Genomic DNA, 14,811 nt, shown 5'->3' with positions numbered 1-14,811 from the left:
AAATTCCGGGAGGCTGTGCGCATGCGGCTGTTTATAAGCACCGCGGAGGAGATCGCGGAGCCTCATTCGACTTCCAGCGGCCGGCGAGCTCGCGCACGCCGCCCGGCACCACCGGGAGGCCGGAAATAGCTCCAAGCCGAGCGGATCGGCACTTTATAAGCACCGCGGAGGAGATCGCGGAGCCTCATTCGACTTCCAGTGGCCAGTGCACTCGCGCACGCCGCCCGGCACCACCGGGAGGCCGTGCACACGCGCCAAGTGGCCGGAAATAGCTCCCGCCGAGCGGACCGGCTCTTTATAAGCACCGCGGAGGAGATCGCAGAGCCTCATTCGACTTCCAGCAGCCGGCGAGCTCGCGCACGCCGCCCGGCACATCCGGGAGGCCATGCGCACACGCCAAGTGGCCGGGAATACCTCCCGCGGAGCGGATCGGCTGTTTATAAGCACCGCGGAGGAGATCGCGGAGCCTCATTCGACTTCCAGCAGCCGGCGAGCTCGCGCACGCCGCCCGGCACAGCCGGGAGGCCGTGCACATGCGCCGGGTGGCCGAAAATAGCTCCGGCCGAGCGGATCGGCACTTTATAAGCACCGTGGATGAAATCGCGGAGCCTCATTCGACTTCCAGCGGGCCGCGCATTCGCGCACGCCGCCCGGTTCAAATTTTCTAAGTGCCAACGGCTCTTGCGCCATAAAGAGTCCGCCTCGGCTGGTTCCCCATGTCGGCCAGAACAAGTGAAAATTCGGCCTCTTCCCCTGGAAGTCCGGCCAAGTTTGGCGAATATTTTGTAAGTGCCAACGACTCAACCACCGTGAAGTGTCCGCCTCGGCTGGTTCCCCATGTCGGCCACCACAAGTGAAAATTCGGCCTCTTCCCCTGGAAGTCCGGCCAAGTTTGGCGAATATTTTCTAAGTGCCAACGACATTCATTTAGACATGGCGATTGAATGTTTACGTACCGGTAGTTATTGTCGTTGCTTGACGCGCGATGACTCGCACATTCGCTCAATACCCAGTACTTCCCCCTAGCAGTCATCGTCGCTGCCTGGCTTTCGATGTCCGTTATTGAGGTGAGAATATTTGAAATTGTTGCTGAGGATGCGTGTTAATGCGACAAACGCTTTATAATGATTCAGTTTCTCGCTTTTTGATGAGCCTGACGGACGCACACCCACGCACAATGAGATGCATGAGAAACAGCCTTGGTTACCATCACATTTGAAGCGATGAATACGAAGTTAAATTTTATGACTCGGTGTATAAGTCGAGGTCGATTTTTTTCGGTCGATTTTGGATCGAAAAAGGTCGACCAATACACCGGCAAATACGGTAAGTATTACATAAATAACACGTTTATCAAACCATCTGTGTCACTCCAATTCATTAAATCCATCGATCATCCTTTATGTAAACAATGCCGTGTATGCGCCACATATGCGCCGCTGACGTCGGACTCGTAGGTTGCATTTCTAATTATTCCACAGACCCATATAACGATATATAAAGTATATTTCAAATAACTATCATATAACAACAATATTATCAAACCATCTGTGTCACTCCTAATCATTAAATCAATCGATCAAATTCCTCGTCCTTTATGTCAACAACGTCACGTGCGCGCCGAACAGATCTAGTATACAACTCTATTGTAGCATTAACAAAGTACCAGGAAACACGTGGGTTTGGTAAACGGCTCTTTATTTAACAAAACAAGAGTTCAACGAGCCAACAAGTACTGAACTGTAACGATAAAAACATATACAAGATGCTACACGAAATAAAATATATCAAATAACTATAACATAAATACGTTTTTCAAACCTTGTGTCACTCCAAATCATTAAATCCTTCAAACGTGGGGCCCTTTGTCATCTTCGTCATCCCGTGATAGAATCCTTTGTCCTTATGTAAACAACCGCCGCGCTGCTGACGTCACTTGCAGGTCAAATGACAGTAATCCCTTGCTACATCGCGGTTCTTTTATCGCGGTTTCACTACATCACGGATTTTTGAATTTTGAAAATTTGCGAAAAAACTCACATATAAGTTGCTCCTGAGTATAAATCGCCCCCCCACCCAAACTATATAAAAAAAACGCGACTCATAGTCCGAAAATTACGGTACTTTAAGGAAGTGTTTCCCATTTCCTCACCTCTGTCACCAGGTGTTTGTGAGTTAAAGGGCTAGGGACATCCCTTTTTTTTCAATTAGAACGGAATTTGATAGAATGTATAAAGTGAACACATTTGCCGCATTGGAAATTAAAAATGGACACCGATTACTAAGAATAAAGCTGAAATGAAATGCCAGTTTATCGATCGGGTCCCGCACGAAGCCAAACTGGCGGCGCCATTACTGTGACGTCACAAGTTGTACATCTGGATGTCAACAAACCCAAACAACATGGCAGATGATAGCGACAGCTCCGTTTCTAGCGGCAATATTAGCATCATTTTATCCGATTCAGAAACCTCTTTTGACGCAGAATATGATGAATCTAGCAGTTCACTTGGGCTGAGCTGTGCACATTTTCTGAATTGTGCCCCTCCCGTCACTCTGGTTAGGTTGGCATAGTAAAAAGTGCTCTTGGGGGCTTTAGAGTGCCGAGTTGATCTCGGCACATGAAGACATGACCACCTGCATCGTTTGGTTTAGGTTTCATAAGCATTTTTAATTGTATTGCTTAAATCGCATTTTTCGTCGAGCTGAGCACGTTTTCTGAATTGTGCCCCTCCCGTCACGCTTCGACATACTTTTCAAAGTCAAAGTCTCCTTTATTGTCAATTCCTCCGCATGTCAAGACACACAAAGAGATCGAAATTACGTTTCTCACTATCCCAGGGTGACAAGACAGCGTTCACAACGCACATACAAGTAAACAACACAGGAAAAATAAAACAAGAAGATGAACAATAAGAGTGATAGCATGCTAGCCGCTCCCGATGCACAGCAGAGTCCGGAAAGATAAGACAGAGTTCACAACGCACATACAAGTAAACAACACAGGAAAATTAAAACAAGAAGATGAACAATAAGAGTGATAGCACGCTAGCCGCTCCCGATGCACAGCAGAGTCCGGAAAGATGACAGTCAACAAGGCCACTGTGAACACGAGAGAGAGTATTACAATGCCCTAGGCTTTGATGTCTATTCATATGCAAATGAGTTAGGGGCCATAAAATTTTATGACCTTTTTATGACTTGTTATGGTATCATAAATCACCCTCTTTTGAATTGTGGCGGGGTTGGGGGCATCAAGATGGCGCCAGTCGTGACGGCGCCATCTTTGACTGTCGCCATTTTGGTTTGCTGGCGCCATTTTTAAGATGTGGATATGTATGGGCATGTATTTTTATGAATCAAGACAGGTGCAGCACCTGAGCTAGCTTTGCTAACAGTCCCTCTGAGCTACCTTTGCTTCCGGCCCGTACGTGTGAGATTGAAGGAGCCTTTTTGTTGAGAAGGGGAAGGGAGGGGGGTGTTTGCGACAGAGGCGTCATTACAGTCATTACAGCTGCCAAAAGTTATCTGAAAGAGAAAAAAATCAAGGTGTTGTCGCATATAATTTGAGAAACAATAGCTCAGCCAAAGTTATCTGAAAGCGGGAGACGCATGTAATTTGGCAAACATTACTTTAGAGGATCAAGGGTTTTTTTTGGTTGAGAAAATCATTGAAGTGTCGCAAGGTGTTGGTGCATAATTTGACAAACAATAGTGGAGTCGGCATTACTGGAGCCAAGGATATGAGGTAGACCCTTTGATACGGCCAGAGTTATCTGACTCCCTGCGACACGTGAGCCCATAGGCGTGGTCTTATCCCCGCCGAATTTAAAGTTTGGAGAAGACAACCCCGAGACATAGGTCTGGGCAACGAGGGTTGAAGCGCGTCAAAAAGCTGTTTTCGAGAATGGTTAAAGGTAAGTCATTTTTAACACCTTTCTCGCAATAATAATAATATACTGCTGTTATTTTATAAAACAAAATGTAATGTTTATATAATATTTGCAGACAACATCGTTTATGCCGATGTCCACGCATCTTTTGACGACGATTTTAGCGACGTTTACCTAACACAATCAGACTACGGTGAGTCAATCGCGCATCTAAGATAGTTAATATAGAGGGTATTAGTTGCTGATTTTATTGTATTTATTTAATAGATCTCGTGGCCGCCGCTCGGAAAAGCGTTCGGCCGACACAAGCTACCTTCGACCGCCATATTGGAGCAGTCGAAACGTTCGACCGCCATATTGGAGCAGTCGAAACGTCAGCGCCAGCGCGACCGGCGGTATCAGAGTCACGTGCTACTGTTGAAACCAATCCACTCTCAACCCACACCGTTCAGCCTGAATCAGCGACGGACTCAGAACTAGTTGAAGCTCTGTCTACTTACGAGGGCTTGAAGCATCATCAAGAGTCGACAAACAAAGTTAGAAGCATTTCCTTCTATGTTATCATTCGACTTGCTATTTTTGGTAATATAAAGGCTTAACCGTTTTTTTTTTTTTTTATAGCCACTTCCAGGTGAGCGTCGTGACACGAGAGCTCAGAGAGACAGGAAGAGGCGGGGGAGGAGAGGGCACCCCTTCTACAACACGCACCACTCAACCAGCAGGGGGCCTCTAAAGTGTCGTGGTAACTGTGTCTACAAAAGACGGTTACAAGAGTGTTTTAAGATTATACATGCTCTTACAGATTTAGCCGAATCAAAATAGGTTTGTGTTGTTTCTGTTGTGTTTTTGTAAAAGAAAATATAATGGATCATCCAAACCTTACGTCAACAGAGTCAGATTTCTTAGCAAACATTGATGAAATAGATTTGCCGTCATTTAGCGGGGCAAGCCAAAGAAGTGACACACCAGAGCTAGATTTATCAAACGTTAACAATGTGTGTACGAGTCAAATAACAGATTTGCTCAACAATGTGAGCACGGCTTTGTCAGAGGGGGAGAGACCAGACAGCCCCGTTATTCTCACCCATTTACAAGCTGTCATAGATGAATTGAACAATCAAAGTATGAATGAAGGTGGACAGAGTCCGACACAAATCCCGTCACAATTGCTAAACATGATAGCAGAATTAAACAACCAAGCTAATGACAACAATGGGCGTATCAGTCCTGACATTCCTGTGCAGTTGCTAAACATCATCCAAAATCTAAATACACAGCCTCTGGTTGACCCGTTGACCGCTAACACTGTCGATTCATCACCGGTTGCTATTGACGATGTTCAGCCGATATTTCAACCTAACAACTGCTCTGTTATAATTGATCACGAAATGGACGTTATTGACAACAACACATCAGCATTTCAACACACGCCCCAGCAATCTAACAACGGTTCTGTATTAGCTGACCAACGCGGCGGTTCTATTGTAATCAATAGGCCGCATTTCAATAATGTAGAGGTAAGGCGACGGTTAAATATACCATCGCAACAGAACATTAATGATTTTGCAACCTTCTACCTCCAGATTGAAGATAAAATAGATGATGTCATGCAAGAGGTAGCTAGCAGGGCACAAACAGGTGATGTAATTCAGATAGAGCTAGTGGGTGGTAACGATAGAGCTCACATCTACCAGCAAACTAGTGATATAAACTCTATCAGAGATAATGTATCAAACATGCTTGAACGTTTAGCCCAATCAAACACAGAGCTTCTGGCTGATGAGGGTTTAGAGCTCATTGTACAAATAGTCACTCCATTGCGCGGTGGAATGCGTCGCAGGCTGTTGAACACAACCAACAGAGAGATTTTGAGGTTGAAAAAACGACACCTACACATACCTCGTAATAAAGACAATAATTTGTGTTTCGCTCTCTCACTAACCTATCTGCTAAATGACACACTTACAACAAAACAGGCCACAAGACAAGCGCGACTCTTACATGAGAGTGTAGGATTGGATTGTCAAACACCTGTGAGTCTGGGCGATGTCCATAAATTTGAGAAAGTCCTCAAACGGAAAATAACTGTAATGTATCGAAAAGAGGACTGCCGCCCCATGACCTTCTTCGACACGCGTTACCCCAAAACAGATAACGATACCTTATTTGTCTTAAATATTGAGGGCCATTTTTACGGCGTGAAAGCGATTGAGCCATTTGTAGGCCATGCATTTTTTTGCAGGCATTGTTACAAAGGGCATGAGAATTGGCAACAGCACCATTGTGAAGAACACTGTGGCGTTTGTCTTGATCCATGCTGTAAACAGCGACGGTTTAAACCTGTCATCTGCCCCGACTGTAACAAATCTTGTCGTAATGAGGAATGCTTTACCAAACATAAAGAGTCTCGATCAATGAATCGTGTGAGCAACTGCACTTCATACAAAAAATGCTTGGAGTGCGGTCTTCAATATTATGTGAGAGCTGATGGTACCGGTGCTAAACATCGTTGCCCCGTTAAAAAATGCACAGTGTGTGATGAGATCTTAAATCAAGATGACGCCTTGTTGAACCCCCACATGTGCTACATTCAGCCCATCAAACCACAACCACCGTGCAAAAATGTAGTCTACTACGATTTCGAAACTTATGTAGATTCAGACGGCTTTCACAAACCTTTTCTCATCTGTTGCGAATCAAATAATGGACTGGCGAAGCATTGGTATGGCACAGATTGTGTTGATGAATTTCTCAGATTTTTCCGAACGCCACGGTTTAAACAAACTACGTTTGTTGCACATAATGCGAGAGGTTTTGATTCATACATACTGATAAGGAGAATGCTTGAATTAGGTCTCAAGCTTGACATTTTGATGCAAGGGAGTAAAGTTCTATCATTTGTCGATTTAGACACAAAATCTCGATTCATAGACTCTCTCTCATTCTTGACGATGCCTCTAAGCGCAATGCCTAAGGCCCTGGGGTTTGAAGACAAATCAAAGGGTTACTTCCCACACAAATTCAGCTCTTTAGAGCATCTAAACTATGTAGGGTCTCACCCTGACCCCACGTACTACGACACCGATCGAATGTCACCCTCCCAACGATCAAAGTTTGACGAGTGGTATGCCAAAGAAGCTAACAATGTGTTTGATTTTGCTAAACAGGCAATAGCCTACTGCGTGAATGATGTTGATCTCCTAATGCAAGGGTGTGAAAAATTCAGGAGTGAGTTTTTTGAGGCCACCGGAACAGATCCATTCAATGCGGTAACAATTGCGTCGGCGTGCATGAAAGTTTTTCGAGCTAATTTTCTAACCCCTCAAACACTAGCCATTACACCATCAGACAACTATATGCGTCAGCACAAAGCTTTCTCGCACGATTCTATTCAGTACATGCAATGGATCATGCACAGCCAAAATATCCAAATTAGACATGCGCTGAACGGTGGTGAAGTTAGGATAGACAACTACTTTGTAGATGGTTATTGTGAAATCGGGGGCGTAAAAATAGTGTTTGAGTATTTTGGTTGTTATCACCACGGCTGCGCATTCGACCTCTCTAAAATATGCCCGACAACCAAACGCCCTTTTCAGGAGAGGTTTGATAAAACACAAAAGAAAATTCAGGATCTACAGCTTAGACAGGATGTGTACCTTGTAATCATGTGGGAGCATGAATGGTTGCAAATGAAAAAGACGGACATAGAGGTGAAGGAATTCCTTAAAAAAAAAAAAAATTCCTACACCGCTCAAACCGAGGCAGGCTCTTTTTGGGGGCCGAACAAACGCATTCGTTTTAAGATACACGGCAGAGCCGAGCGAGCGTGTGTTGTATGTTGATGTGACATCATTATAACCTTTCGTCAACAGTACAGGTACCTACCCCATCGGCCACCCAATGATTATCCACGGTGATTTTAAAGACCCTAGATCGTATTTCGGTTTCATCAGCGCCACAGTCAACCCACCCCGTGGTTTGTATTTTCCTGTTCTACCGTTCAAAACAGCTAAAGGTAAACTCGTCTTCACACTGTGCCGCACATGTGCCGAGTGTAACAACCAGCAGACGGCTTGTACACATAGTGATGAGCAAAGATCGTTAACAGGTGTTTGGACAACCCCTGAATTTGTTAAGGCACTTGATCTCGGGTACACGGTTGCAGAAATTACAGAGGTGTGGCATTACACAAGAACGAGCGACACAATTTTCCGTGACTACATGCGAACATTTTTAAAAGGTAAACAAGAATCTTCAGGTTATCCGGCTCACGTGGTCAACCAGGCTGACAGAGAAAGATACATACAAGGGTATGCCATTCATCAGGGTATCCAACTCGATCCTTCCAAAATTGCTGTAAACCCTGGCAAAAGGCAAGTGTCAAAACTCTGTCTTAACAATCTGTGGGGAAAACTAGCGCAATATTTATATTGCCGTTACTGGCCGCTTTCGCACCTGTTCTCGGGAGTGTCATTAGTGGCTTTATGAAAAGTTCAAGATGGCGGCGCGTGCACACGCAGCGGCCACTCTCTGTCCCGTTCGGTATTTTGTGAGCGTTTACTGAGTGTTTGTCCGGCAGTTTTGTGTATGTCCGTCTCGTGTGATACGTCGTGCTACTAGTGCGGCGGGCATGTTCTGCTCAACATCGGCGGAAGTGGGTTTTATGGCGTTCTGGACTTTGGTGCGGAGAGATTAAGGGCGCTCGGACTGCTTCGTCATGGAGCGACGCCGGACTGGCCTGCTCTTCCTCCCCCGGTTGGACTGCGTCGTGAGCTCGGACTGCTCCATCCTGGAGCATTGTTGGGATGCGTCGGCAGCGGGTCTGCAGCGGGTCTGCGAGGCAGCGGAAGAGGGGCCAGCGCGGAGACGTCGGGCCAGGCTTGCGGCCAACCCAGGTCGCCCAGCCGTGCCTTCCATTCTCCTGGCGTACGTTCGTTCGCGGGACGAAAAGATGGGTTGTGTTCGCCTGATAGGATCCACGAACCGGACAGTGCGTGCCTGCTGTGTGCTCGTGTTCACAGTGGCCTGGTTGACTGTCATCTTTCCGGACTCTGCTGTGCATCGGGAGCGGCTAGCGTGCTATCACTCTTATTGTTCATCTTCTTGTTTTATTTTTCCTGTGTTGTTTACTTGTATGTGCGCTGTGAACTCTGTCTTGTCACCCTGGGATAGTGAGAAACGTAATTTCGATCTCTTTGTGTGTCTTGACATGCGGAGGAATTGACAATAAAGGAGACTTTGACTTTGACTTTGACTTTGAACAAAGCATAAAATGAGTTTGAAAACGGCTCAGAAAATGTTCCTGATTTCGCCTTATCAGCTCGAGAGGTTGAATCGACCAGCTCCGACCATCCGTGATACAGCAGAGCATTCTTTGGATGAAGAGATGAAACAGGTTTTGGATAATAAAAATTTAAATCAATATGAAAAGATCAAAATTTATCAGACCTTAATGCAGCGTTACTCGTTGCGAATTCCTATTACGATTCGCAACGAAGACAATGAGAGGGGTGAAATAAAGACCGCTGATGAGAGCGCAATTGATGTGACAGGTAGACGCTATGATGATATTCTGGACGCCATAGGTCCACGTTTCCGACGCAATGCCAACTATGTGCTGAAAAGACTGTCGGCAGAAGATGTAAGCTGGACGCCATTAAGTGAATTTGTTTTTAGAGGAAAAACTATCAAAGGCTCCCATATGAGCGATCTGTTGAGACATTTGTGTACGAGTGGGAAAAAAATCAATGAGAAACCGGTAGGATGGAGTGAATTTCTTCGAACGCTAGCACGGTTAAACTTGCCGGAAGCAAGCATCTCCAACCCCTTGGCTCGCGCAGATTTTAAACGTTTAAAATACGCTACAGGTGAAGATGGGGATGTTTCTTATGTAGAAGATGTAAACATGATGAATAAAAAAAAAAGAAAGAGGACATCACCGGTAGTAAAATGGGTTAGTTATTAGATGACACTCTATTGATGTTAGTGAAAAAAAAACGCATGACTCTGTAACTCTCTTTAACAATGTTTATTGAATAAAAGAGATTTTATAAAACATTAACATGGTTTCAGACAATGACATTTTTTAAATTTATGCAATGAACATGATGTCTGCCCGCCGCACATCCGGTCTGGTCTTCGGCATTTTTTGACAAACTCTCTAACCATCGCGTCGTTATGGAGAGGATCGGAATTGTAATGAGTCAGCACTTCACGATAAGTGTGCCCCCATCCGCGTTGGCTTAAATAATACACACAGTGTTGACCACAGGTGTCTGTGAGCTCGTGCTGCAGCTGCCCGTTCTGATATTCGACCCGTTTAGAATGCTTCTTCAAAAATCTGTATATACTCGCCGGGTAGTACGGGCTGTCCGGTGGTAGCCCAAAAGGCTCAAAGAATGTGGCCGAACCGTTCGCTTCTAAAGTCAAAGCGAGCCAGTGCTCTCCGGGTAAATGTCTTGGATGCGTGTTGACGATGTAATATTTCGGGGGCGTGTCTCTGACGTCAGCTAACTCATCCGATGCGAAAACGCCTCCAAATAAGGTTCTCTGCATCCGGGTCATAATCATGTCCAATTCACGACCGTTCATAGCGTTAATAATAGTCCATCAATACTTCCCTCTTAGCATTAATCTCTATAAGCGAATCATAAGCCGCGTATACAATGAGGGTCGCTGTGTGGGGTAATGGCGTTCTGAAACGCAAATCGAGTCTCAGGACCCCACTATTGATCGGCGTTAACGCGCCTGAGTCATCCACCTGACTTAAATTGAAAACAAAAAGTGAATAGCCCTGACTAAAATCCTGTTGGTCTATACAGAGAGGTTGATCTTTTAGAAAACGCCCCGTTGCTGTGTATAAATTATGAAATTCACGTGTACATATCCCAGCTTCGAAATTGGGCTGAAAAGGTTTGGCAGGTATTTGTCGACCTTCGTGGCTGAGAGCTAAATACTCTATGTTATAATGCAAAAAATTAAACGGGTTTAAATCTCTCCGTCCCATGAAACTGTTGTGGTTTACGAGCGCTATTACAACTTGCTTGGGGATATGTCCGAGGAATAGGTTATCCTGATGGCAAATTCTAGAGTTTTGGGGCACACTGAAGGTTTTTATATTAATTCTTGTTAACGGATAAAGGGCATTACCTTTTTGTAATGCGGCGGCGTGACCTATTGCCACGGCCGGTGAGATTGATACTTTTTTCACAAATAAGGACGCTCCGAGTATTTTGAGACACAAATCGCTGTCTGGAGCGCTCATGAGACAGAAATCATCAGAAGCTCTAGTTAACTTTAGACGCAAATCCACATTATTCAATAGATGGCGTTCGGAGAAGAAAATATCTCCATGAAGCGGTCCCATAAGATGAAATTCACGTGAGCCTGCAATCTGTTGTGCGCGCCGCACAAAAACGGCATTAGCCATGCCCTCTTCGAAAGAAATGGAGTCCATGCGCCCCCTAGAGTCTTTTGCGAACATTCCTGCTGTGAATTGTGACTCCAAAGAATCGTTTGAAAAGTTTAACAGCAGCTCGATGATGGATCTGTAGGCGTGCGTGGCACTAGATTGTGAGATTAACCGTCCACCCAACGAAATATCTAATTGATTAAAAATTGTGTTTATAGGGAAATTCACGATGCCGACTTGCTCCTGCGGTGGAATATTTGTCCCATCTCTACGCGTCACCTTTGCACGGAGATGTAGTAAAGTGTCGGATAAATCTAAATATTTTGAGCCGTCCCCCGGTATAAAAAATTCTATTGGGCCTTGGTCCACGATTGCTGTTAACGGTTGAAATTCGACATATGAGCTATCTTCTATGGAGAATTGCGTCATGGGCGCACTAAACAGATCCAGACTTGATAGCGTCGCCTCTTGACTTTTAAAATGTAGAAGCGCCATTTTTAAGAGAAAATATCTGTCTTGTGTCTTCTGCGCTTTTTCCTGACAACTGGTCTGAGACGGGTGGAGCGCCTTTTTCTTTTAACGCTCCTTTTTCTCCGCCCCCCAGGTTCCAGTCGCCCACGTGACAATACAGCTAGCCCGGAACCTTCTTGCTCGGGGCCTTGTTTCTGGTGGATTCTTTGAATGACGCGCCCCGCTACATCCGTTGCTATGTTTTTAGCGGCGGCTTGAAGATGCGGCTTCGCCAAGTTAAACCCGTTTTTGAACATAGGCATCACGAAACGAAATAATTTTGCAAAAATAGACCCAATCCCTCGTCCGTATTGAACCGGCGCCCCTGCAAAACCGGCTTGAAACGAGCCCCCCACTTGTGTTTCATAATAATCAACAAAACGATACAAGTCGGGATGCATTGACGATGACGTCATTTTTTTTTTTTTTAATTTATTATTATTTCTTTTTAAATTTATTATTATTTAGATCTAAAATGCAGAGTGAGAATGACCTTCCCGTATTCGAAATCTATCGGGTTGTTCTGGTCTGTTCGCAGGTAAACTGAAATGGTTTCAATGTGGCTTCTGCACACAGCTAAATAGTATACCGGGTTAAAAGTTTTGTTTACAACATCACCAAAATTACCTTCTATAGGCAGAGTTCTAAGCATGGGCGCGTACGCGTCACCAACTGTTTGATGATGTATTATGTCTGTGTAGATGAACATAAAATAAGATCCAGCCCGTCTGTCGGCAGGATGTTGTGCGTTTACGCCTTCCGGTTTGAGTGACAACCAATGCTCTGGTGTCATTCCAACAATGTACGCCAGGGGGCTCTTGAACATAATTCTCAATCCTTCTTCACCCGAAAACATGAACCTCTGTTTGTGTTGATCAAATCGGACGTCAATCTTTTTGTTACTCGCTTTAGTTAATAGAGTTTGAATGTCCAAAGCTAACGAGTCATGATTTTGATAAACACCTCCTTTTGTTTTAAGCAGATGTCGAGTTTCTGAGTCATCTTGGAACGTATCACCTCTAGGGGGCGGATTTTTAGGCTGTTTTAAATAGAAGTTCCGTTTTTTCTCAGGAATGGTGGGTATTGTGTTGATGTAGGAAATCTCGCATAAACCGACCTCCCACGAACCTTTTAAATCGATATGTTGAGCTAGTTCGGTTTTGAATTCTGTGAGCGTGTTTGAGCTAAAAAGGTGTATACTGGCATTTGACGCTAATGTGACGTAGAATTCTCTCTGGTGTTCACCCATCTTGTAATTTCCACAGAATGGCTGTTTTAGAGATCGTTAAATGCTTTTAATACTCTTTGTGGGTACCCAACTGTCGAATTTGGATGGCCATCCTACCCAGTGTACGAGGGACTCGCGTTTACCTGCCACAGTACGTGATTTAAGAATTTTCTGTATGCGAAAAATTTTATTTTTTTTTATTTTTACTTTTTGTAATTCCTCTTCGTAAAAGCTACCTTCTACAGGCATACCATCCAAGTCCGATATTTTATAGACGGGCGGAACACGATGGAGACGTTGTCTTATTCTGAAAATTTCATCCGTGTAACTTTGTAAATAACCTTTTTCAAAATTGCCTTTTATTTTGGAAATTCTCACAGTTTCACCCGGTGCGAACCGGAACTTGTACCCCCGTCGGAAAGGACTTTTGGCATATAGGTTAGTGAAGACAATATTCTTATTTTCTTCGTTTACAGCGTTCGGTCTCATTTTTATACTGCTGTGAAAACTGTCGTTATAACTGACAATAAAATCCTGAATTACATCCACGTATCGTTGTGTGTTCTTAAATGTAAAATACCTCCACATGCGCGTTTTTAACGTTTTGTTGAATCTTTCGATCGTTTGCGCTTTAGTGTCCGAGGCGGTGGAAAAATGTGTAATATTGTGCTTTCTCATTAATTTCTGGAAATGTTTGTTAAAAAACTCCACCCCTTTATCTGTTTGAAGGCGTAATGGTGAACCGCTAACTGTCAGGATATCTTCAAATGCTTTGGTGACCTGTGTACCAGTTTTAGTTTTCAAAACACGTACATATGCACGTTTCGAGAAGATATCGATTACGGTTAGTAAATATTTATAGCCATCGTTGTAGCGTGCTAGTGATTGCATATCGCACAAATCTGCTTGGAATTGAATAGGACCTCGAACAAAAACTTTATTTCTAGGAAAAGTTATTCTGGCTGGTTTGTGTAAAGTGTACGCATCCTGATCGGATAAAAAAGCTTTTACTTTTCTTATGTTAGTGTTTTTACAGCTTTTAATCACCTCCCTGTGCAGCCGTTTCTCGCCCCCAAAACTCGCTGGATTCTTAGCACAATAATAGAGTCTCTGAAGACACCTGTCGTCACCCATTGTTAGGTAAGCTCTGATGGATATCAGATTGTGACGCTGTTAATAAAACAAACAGGTATGATATCTCGCGATTTTGAATAACTTCGTCACTTTTACGGTCACAATAGTTTATTACAGAAAAATCAAACTACTTCTTAAAAAACATTACTAATAAACACAAACAAGTGTAAAACATGGTAAAAAAAAGTTTTTCTATAAATCCTAAGGTTTGACATAACGCATGAATTTACCGAGCTTTTCGGCCTCGTCGACGCACTTAATGGAGATGAGCAATTCGGAGACCACGGCTGGAGCTTTGTCGTCGGTGAAAGTGGACACCAGCACCTCGGTTACGTCCATAAAGTTCTTATCTTGCACCTTGTTTTTTGCCACCTTTATGTTACCCCGGCGGTTCACCAGAGCCTTAACAAACCTTTTGAAGTTTTCCTTGGACAGGTCTTCCAACGTGTCCATCACGAGCCCCTTTTTAGTGAGCATTATTTCAAAAAAATTTTTAGCGGGGGGTTAAGTCGAGGTTGGTAAACGCGCGAGATGAGAGGTCCGAACGCACTGCTGCTTTGGCGGACTTTGCTCTCGATTTGGCTTTTTTTTCTTTTTTTCCCTCTATGTAGGTGTGACTCCCTGGGCGGACT

At 44.2% G+C, this 14,811-nt stretch overlaps 1 long non-coding RNA gene across 1 annotated transcript; it reads left to right on the top strand.

The window, feature by feature from the left end:
• The first annotated feature begins 4,168 nt into the window (after positions 1-4,168).
• Positions 4,169-5,984, top strand: LOC137840397 (uncharacterized). The gene is made up of 2 exons (XR_011087016.1): positions 4,169-4,429; positions 4,515-5,984. It is a non-coding gene; the product is annotated as an uncharacterized lncRNA (long non-coding RNA).
• Positions 5,985-14,811: the final 8,827 nt, after the last annotated feature.

Source organism: Syngnathus scovelli, chromosome 6 (genome assembly GCF_024217435.2).
Source record: "Syngnathus scovelli strain Florida chromosome 6, RoL_Ssco_1.2, whole genome shotgun sequence".
Classification (NCBI taxonomy): domain Eukaryota; kingdom Metazoa; phylum Chordata; class Actinopteri; order Syngnathiformes; family Syngnathidae; genus Syngnathus; species Syngnathus scovelli.
Note: the sequence above shows the minus strand (reverse complement) of the source record. Positions and strands in the feature narration are given on the sequence as shown.